Raw genomic sequence first — 8,649 nt, forward strand, 5'->3', positions numbered from 1 at the left:
TCAGCTCTCCAGTCCCCTTTAGAGCTCCTGGTTCAGCTCTCTACTCCCATTAGAGCTCTGGGTTCAGCTCTCTACTCCCTTTAGAGCTCTGGGTTCAGCTCTCTACTCCCATTAGAGCTCTGGGTTCAGCTCTCTACTCCCTTTAGAGCTCTGGGATCAGCTCTCCAGTCCCCTTTAGAGCTCTGGGTTCAGCTCTCTACTCCTTTTAGAGCTCTGGGTTCAGCTCTCTACTCCCTTTAGAGCTCTGGGTTCAGCTCTCTACTCCNNTTGGAGCTCTGGGTTCAGCTCTCTACTCCCTTTAGAGCTCTGGGTTCAGCTCTCTATTCCCTTTAGAGCTCTGGGTTCAGCTCTCTACTCCCTTTAGAGCTCTGGGTTCAGCTCTCTACTCCCTTTAGAGCTCTGGGTTCAGTTCTCTACTCCCTTTAGAGCTCTGGGTTCAGCTCTCTACTCCTATTGGAGCTCTTCGGTCAGTTCTCTACTCCATTTAGAGCTCTGGGGTCAGTGGAGAGCAAGTCACAAGAAAAATAAATAAACACCCATCAGACACCTTCAGAATGTCCAGTTCTTCCGTCATCACAACATAACCCTATGGTTCCAGCGGTGGGTCAAAGACACAAAATTCATATGAAAACATAGTTAGGATGATGAAAAGCAGCCACATCAGCATGTTAAGTCCCTCACTATCAGTTAGTAGTTCTGATACTGTATGACTGGGCTGAGGGCTGGACTGGGCTGTGAGCTGGACTGGGCTGAGGGCTGGACTGGGCAGGACACTGTGTGACTTAAGGGCTGCAGGCTACATATCACCCTGTGAAGCAGAGAGGCGGCCAGACTGCCCCCATAAACATTTTACATTATTGTGGCGCCCCGACACTGTACTGTGCTGGCTCGGATATGTTATTTTCACATTGTCATTTCAAATATGGTTCCAGCAGCTATGGTGGAATGCGTAGGCAGGCCAGCCCAGTACAGCTCAGTTTGGCTCGGATCCATTTGGCCCAGTAGTGTGGAAATGGTATTAGTGCTCGGGTGTAGGTGGGACAAAGCCACAAGAAATATCTAAAAACATGTGGGGAGAAGAAAGGCATCCAGACACAATCTTGAGGTTAGGAGTTATAACACTGAATAACGTCTTATGGTCTCTGTCTTTATCAATGTCTATGTTATTCTTTCAGCTTTGTTTGATGACACCTGCTCTGTGTTCCCATGGTGAAATTGTCTGGTAAACAGTGTTCGGTACTCAGTATAACCTTTTCAAATGCCACCGTGACCAGATTGTTCTTTCATTCCTAAGTGTTTTTGATCCAGGGAGGGACGGAGAGACAGACGGAGTGAGACTGGTGACAGTGAGGGAATGGAAAGTTCTAGTTGGTGAGGAGAGGAGATGGGCAGAGACTGAAGCAGAAAGAGAGAGGAGAGAGAGAGAAACAGCCACACCCTCCACAGTGCCCTCTGTCTCTAACAACCAATCTGTCACACCAACAGCACCGAATTACATTAGTGTCACGCCCTGATCTGTTTCACCTGTCCTTGTGCTTGTCTCCACCCCACTCCAGGTGTCGCCCATCTCCCTATTGTCCCCACCCCACTCTGTTTGTCTGTTGCCGGTTCYTCTTTTWTGTCAAGTCAACCAGTGTTTTTGTCTCAGCTCCTGCTTTTCCCAGTCTAACTTTTCTCGCACTCCTGGTTCTGACCCTTGCCTGTCCTGTCTCTGAGCCCGCCTGCCTCACAACTCTGCCTGACCTGACCCTGAGCCTGCCTGCCGTCCTAAACCTTTGCCCCACTACTCTGGATTATCGACCCTGCCTGCCTTGACCTGTCGTTTTCCTGCCCCTGTTGCTGTAATAAACATTGTTACTTCAACACAGTCTGCATTTGGGTCTTACCTGAAACCTGATAGTTAGCTGTGATCTTTCCCTACCAATAAATGTCATCCGACAGCTACAGTAACCTGTCTTATTCGGCTCCACTCACATCATATTCCTCTCTCTCTTCCTCCATCTGCTCCATCTCTCCCTCTGTCTCACCAGTCATTTAGCACCCTCTCCCCTTTCTGTCCTCCCAGACCCCACAGTTGATTTTGACTGTGTAACACATCACATTCTAATACACAGTCAAACACAACCCATAATTGTAAACACACCACCAGGGGGTCTGAAATGAAGTGGCCAAGAAAAGCTGCTGAGTCATGGTGCCATTATTTTTACAAGTCACCTGTTTCTCTGAGGTCAACCTCTAAATAGGTAGCCTTGTCCCAGATCTGTTTGTGCTGTCTTGCCAACTCCACGTGACAATGACGATCGGAATGACATAGGAGTTGGCAAGACAGCACAAACAGATCTGGGACCAGACTACTAAAACAGGACAGACATTCTAGAAGCCTTTGGTTCTTATGATGGCACAAAGCATTACTAGTACAGAAGATTCCTTCAAAGAAGTCAGAGAACTCAAGAGCATCATTTCAGGTCCAACAGCACATGCTGTTGTCCCCAGATCAACCTGCTTGTTGGCAGGGAATCTTTTCCATGATACGATGTGCTACTCTAGCATCTCCGTGGTGATGGTGCTACTCTGCCGTCTCTGTTCAAAGGTCCTGTTCCAAAACTGTACTACTCAAAATGAGTCCTTACTTCCTTCCTTGTTCCCTTCCTAAAAATAATCCCTAATCTGAAATGATAGGTGAAATCAAGGGGTTTCCATAACACAGCTTTCACCAATTTAGTGTCATGTCAGATCAGTGGTTACTTCAAGGGAGAAAGGAAGGAATGTATTTCTAAAGCATTTAAACTTGGTTCTGCAAGAATGTAGAGCTAAATATAGCTCCTGTTTCGAAGTCCTTAGTGAGTCTCAGCTTCTCTCCGGCATATTTGTCATTTCAGGGTCAGTGGGACAGCAATGACAGAAGAGATCTGGGCCTGAGTCGGTGGTGCTGACACTGCTGCTCTGGTGGGAATGTGAGAGGAGCAGACTACGGCCTTTAGCCAAGGTCAGATAAAACACAGAGAAAGGAGCCATAGAGGACCAGAACAAAATACTTGAATACCGATGGGATTGTTATTCCTTCATATTTGTGAAGAGCTATTCATATCTCCCTCAGCACATAGTGGTCAGTTCATGTAGAAAATACTACAGTGAATACTACAGTATTATGCGCCAAAAAACACTGTAGTAAATATTACAGTAATGTCTGCAAAACACTACAGTCCGTAAAAACACTGCACTTTTTTAAAGAGTAAATACTCCGTATTTAATTTGCATATACTCTGCCCATTCCCCTCCCCCATATCACAATTTGTGCCACCCATAAGTGAGAAACCTAAATGCCAAGTATAGACCATATTGTGTTCCCTACAGGTTAAAGAAAAGAGCAGAAGCCCTGAACTATCTGTTCAGAACCCAGTCCTACAAACCTACCTACCTACCTATTTTAGTATTTCTCCAGTAAGTTCCAGAAGGAGAAAGCCTCCACCTACATGTAAGTGCTAGGAGGCATTGCAGGTCTCTCTCCTCCATGATTACCTGGGTTACAGGGGTCGCTGATGTCAGGGGCGGAGGTAGGGGATTCACCAGGGAGGGATGGAGAGGAGGTGAGGGGAACAGGTCGGCCGGACTTGTCACCCTCCTGGGGGCGACTCTTGGAGGTCTCGATGCCTTTGACTCTCCGTGCATGGCGGTTGCCTTTGTAGTGGGCTTCTGCCTGGCTCTGGAGAGAGAGAGGAGAGAAAGAGAGAGTGAGTGAGTGAGTGAGTGAGTGAGTGAGTAAGTGACTGAGTGAGTAAGTGACTGAGTGAGTAAGTGACTGAGTGAGTAAGTGACTGAGTGAGTAAGTGACTGAGTGAGTGAGTGAGTGAGAGACATTATAAAATCCATGTACACAAACAACAAGTGTGCTGTTAAAATAGGCAAAGAATACACACATTTCTTCCCACAGGGCCGTGGGGTGAGACAGGGATGCAGCTTAAGCCCCACCCTCTTCAACATATATATATCAACGAATTGGCGAGGGCACTAGAAAAGTCTGCAGCACCCGGCCTCACCCTACTAGAATCTGAAGTCAAATGTCTACTGTTTGCTGGTGCTACTGTCCCCAACCAAGGAGGGCCTACAGCAGCACCTAGATATTCTGCACAGATTCTGCCAGACCTGGGCCCTGACAGTAAATCTCAGTAAGACCAAAATAATGGTGTTCCAAAAAAGGTCCAGTCACCTGGACCACAAATACAAATTCCATCTAGACGCCATTGCCCTAGAGCACACATAAAAACTATACATACCTTGGCCTAAACATCATCGCCACAGGTAACTTCCACAAAGCTGTGAACGATCTGAGAGACAAGGCAAGAAGGGCCTTCTCCATCAAAAGGAACATAACATTTGACATACCAATTAGAATCTGGCTAAAAATACTTGAATCAGTTATAGAACCCATTGCCCTTTATGGTTGTGATGTCTGGGGTCTGCTCACCAACCAAGAATTCACAAAATGGGACAAACACCAAATTGAGACTGCATGCAGAATTCTGCAAAAATATCCTCCGTGTACAACGTAGAACACCAAATAATGCATGCAGAGCAAAATTAGGCTGATACCCGCTAATGATCAAAATCCAGAAAAGAGCCGTTAAATTCTACAACCACCTAAAAGGAAGCGATTCCCAAACCTTCCATAATAAAGCAATCTCCTACAGAAAGATGAACCTGGAGAAGAGTCCCCTAAGCAAGCTGGTCCTGGGGCTCTGTTCACAAACACAAACACATCACACAGAGCCCCAGGACAGCAGCACAATTAGACCCAACCAAATCATGAGAAAACAAAAAGATAATTACTTGACACATTGGAAAGAATTAACAAAAAAACTGAGCAAACTAGAATGCTATTTAGCCCTAAAAAGAGAGTACACCGTGGCAGAATACCTGACTACTGTGACTGACCCAAACTTAAGGAAAGCTTTGACTATGTACAGTGAGCCTTGCTATTGAGAAAGGCCGCAGTAGGCAGACCTGGCTCTCAAGAGAAGACAGGCTATGTGCCCACTGCCCACAAAATGAGGTGGAAACTGAGCTGCATTCCTAAACTCCTGCCCAATGTATGACCATATTAGAGACACATATTTCCCTCAGATTACACAGATCCACAAAGAATTCGAAAACAAACCCGATTTCCATAAACTCCCATATCTACTGGGTGAAATATCACAGTGTGCCATCACAGCAGCAATATTTGTGACCTGTTGCCACAAGAAAAGATCAACCAGTGAAGAACAAACACCATTGTAAATACAATCCATATTTATACTTGTTATTTTCCCTTTTGTACTTTAACCATTTGTACATCGTTACAACACTGTATATATACACAATATGACATTTGTAATGTCTTTATACTTTTGGAACTTCTGTGAGTGTAATGTTTAATGTTCATTTTTATTGTTTATTTCACTTTTGTATATTAACTACCTCACTTGCTTTGGCAATGTTAATATATGTTTCCCATGCCAATAAAGCCCCTTGAATTGAATTGAGAGAGGGTGAGTGAGTGAGTGAGTACCGGAGTGAGTGAGAGAGAGAGAGAGAGAGACGAGAGGAGAGAGAGGAGAGAGAGCGAGAGGGAGAGAGAGAGAGAGAGAAGGAGCAGAGAGCGAGAGAGAGGATGAGAGAGAGGAGAGAGGAGAGAGAGATGAGAGGAGAAGAGAGAGAGGAGAGAGAGAGAAAGCAAGAAAAAAAAAAGAGGATTGTGGAATTGTAGCTTCATCACAACAACAGGTGAATATAAACCACTATGCAATGGACTCAGGACAGAGTAGAAAACAGTGGCTCTGTACACATCTTTGACACCCACTAATATAGCACACCTGGGATACCAAACGCGCACCAAGGCGGCGCGCACACACACACCACACAACACACACACACACACACACACACACCACACACAACACCACACACCACACACACACACACACACACACACACCACACACACACACACACACACACACACACACACACACACACACACACCACACACACACACACACACACACACACACACACACTGTCACCCCTGACCTAGAAGATCCTTTTAAATTCTCTATGTTGGTAGGTCAGGGTGTGGTGGAAGTTGTTGGTGGACAGATTTAAATAAAGAAAAGTAAGCTGCTAACCACGCTTGCACCTTGCGGTCTTTTAATTAACCGATGGACTTTACACGCACAGCACACACCACAGTTTGCGGTGTGCCGGTATGATGCTATTCCAATCTTGCACCAGGAATAGGAGACGCCGGTGGGGATGGCAGGCGCACAGACAGGTACAGTGGATAGAGATTGGAGAGGAATACTGTAACCAGGTGATCTTGACCACTGATCAGGAAACACTGTGAGCAGCTAGTCTGTCTGTTTTCCCTAAACAATACCACATTACAACTGCGTCCCTAATTCTAGGCCTCAGTTCGTCCTTGTTCTCTTCTCCTCTGACTCCTCCAACAGTCAGAGACTACCCACTCCAGCCTTCATTAGGGGGTTGAACTGCATGTCAGGGCACAGAGATATGCCCTCGTGCGGCATCGCAACAAACCACACACACTGTCCCTGCTTAGTAAAACCAAAAACCCCTTTTTTGGTTACTACATGATTCCATATGTGTATTTGGCATAGTTTTGATACACCTTCAACTATTATTCTACAATGACGAAAAATAATTTTTAAAACGAAAAAAAACACTTTGAGGAGTTGAGGTGTGTCCAGAACTTGTGACTGGTAATGTATGTGTCTGTGTCTGGTCTCACTCAGTGTGTTGATTGTCTTAGTTGATGTCGTCTGTATGCTCTGTCTGTGTCAGCCTACAGTGGTGATTTGTGTTGATGTCTGTCTGGGTAACGAGACTGATAGCGACGGGCAGCGGATGCGTAGGTACGATCCCCCTCGCACTCCCGGACCGCGGGCCGCCGAACCAGGACCCTCTGCACACATCCAACAACTGACACCCACGAGAGCACGCGACAACAGTCGCGTATTAACCCATCGCTCTCCACAAAAGCCCACGGCCCCTTGGCAGAGCAAACGCGGCGAACAACTACTTCTAGGTTTCAGAGCAAGTGACGTAACTGATTGAAACGCTACTAGCGCGTACCCGCTAACTAGCTAGCCATTTCACATCCGTTACATCTGTCTGTCTCAGTGTGTCATTGGGATGGTCAGATTGCCTTTAGGTTGGCTAGGCCTCAAGACACCAGGGGATATATTTCTAGACTGGCAACCATAGGAGCCGTAAGAGCTGTCACACATAGTCTACATCCTCATTATAGCCGGCTGCTGCAACAGTGCTGTGCTTCACACACACAACCTCATTGTCCCTCTGCTGTGCGCCTCTGTGACCACCTCAAACAGATCATCTGACAGCTAACAGGCTGAAAATGGACTGCCTAAAGCCTCTGGAATGGTGTGTGTATACATTGGCAGGCAAATAATTATTGTATCAAGATTATGATTATTATTAAGTAGGGGGCTTATTGTGTGTCGCTCTTTAAATACAGGGCTGGAGAGCTGCTGACAACTGCAACAGACAGGTGACGAGAGGAATAGAGAAATCAATAGGCACAGCACACCAGAACACAGCACACCACAGCACAGCACAGCACACCACACCACAACACACCACACCACAGCACACCACACCACACCACAACACACCACATCACATCACAACACACCACATCACACCTCATCCCCGGCTTACTAGGAGCTCAGGCCAGGGACTCAGGCCAGGGGCTCAGGCCAGGGGCTCAGGCCAGGGACTCAGGCCAGGGGCTCAGGCCAGGGACTCAGGCCAGGGGCTCAGGCCAAGGGCTCAGGCCAGGGGCTCAGGCCAGGGGCTCAGGCCAGGGGCTCAGGCCTGGGATAGATAAGCTTGGCAGGGAAGGAGAGGATGAGTGAGGAGAGGAGAGAGAGGAGAGGGGAGGGAGGTGAGAGGGGAGGGGAGAGGGGTGCCTTGCTGGAGAGGTGGAGGGATGGTGGCTTGCACATGGCTGGATGGACAGCAGAAGGGATGGCTATGTGGTTGGGATGGCTGAGAGGGGAGGAGAGGGGAGAGACAGCTTTGGCTGGATAGCTGGACCACAGGGGGTGGCTCAGTTGTTGGGAGGGCTGGGGACAGACAGGGAGAGGTGAGAGGGGAGAAGAGGGACTCAGGCTGGTGCTCCTGTGGTATGGATGGCGCTGGCACTGGCCTTTTGGTCAGGGCATCAGGTATGTCCAGTCCCTGCTGTGTCCATTGACGTGACAATGACATGGGAGTTGGTAAGACAGCACGAACAGATGAGGGAGTCAGGCTAGGCCGGATGGTTATAGCACTATCCCCTGTGGTCAGGGCATCAGGTATGTTCTGTACCCGGTGTGCCTGGGCACCAGCCAGCATGGTAGTTATCTCTAAAAGGCTGTAAATGGCATTGACAGACTGTCCTATCCTGCGAGTGTATATAGCATCTCCCCCTGTATCCCTAACCCTCTCAGGGTCTTAAGGAGCTGCCAGGCAACAGAAAACAGGCTTGAGCCCTGAGATGAGGTACATGTAGGAATGAAGGGAGATTTATGGATCTATGGTGGAGCAGAACACTGATGGAGGCACGTGCACACACACACACACACACACA

At 47.6% G+C, this 8,649-nt stretch overlaps 1 pseudogene; it reads right to left on the reverse strand.

The window, feature by feature from the left end:
• LOC111966814 (zinc finger protein 385A-like) overlaps window positions 1-8,649 on the reverse strand; it is a 76,274-nt pseudogene that overhangs the window by 10,794 nt on the left and 56,831 nt on the right.

Source organism: Salvelinus sp. IW2-2015, linkage group LG7 (genome assembly GCF_002910315.2).
Source record: "Salvelinus sp. IW2-2015 linkage group LG7, ASM291031v2, whole genome shotgun sequence".
NCBI lineage: Eukaryota > Metazoa > Chordata > Actinopteri > Salmoniformes > Salmonidae > Salvelinus > Salvelinus sp. IW2-2015.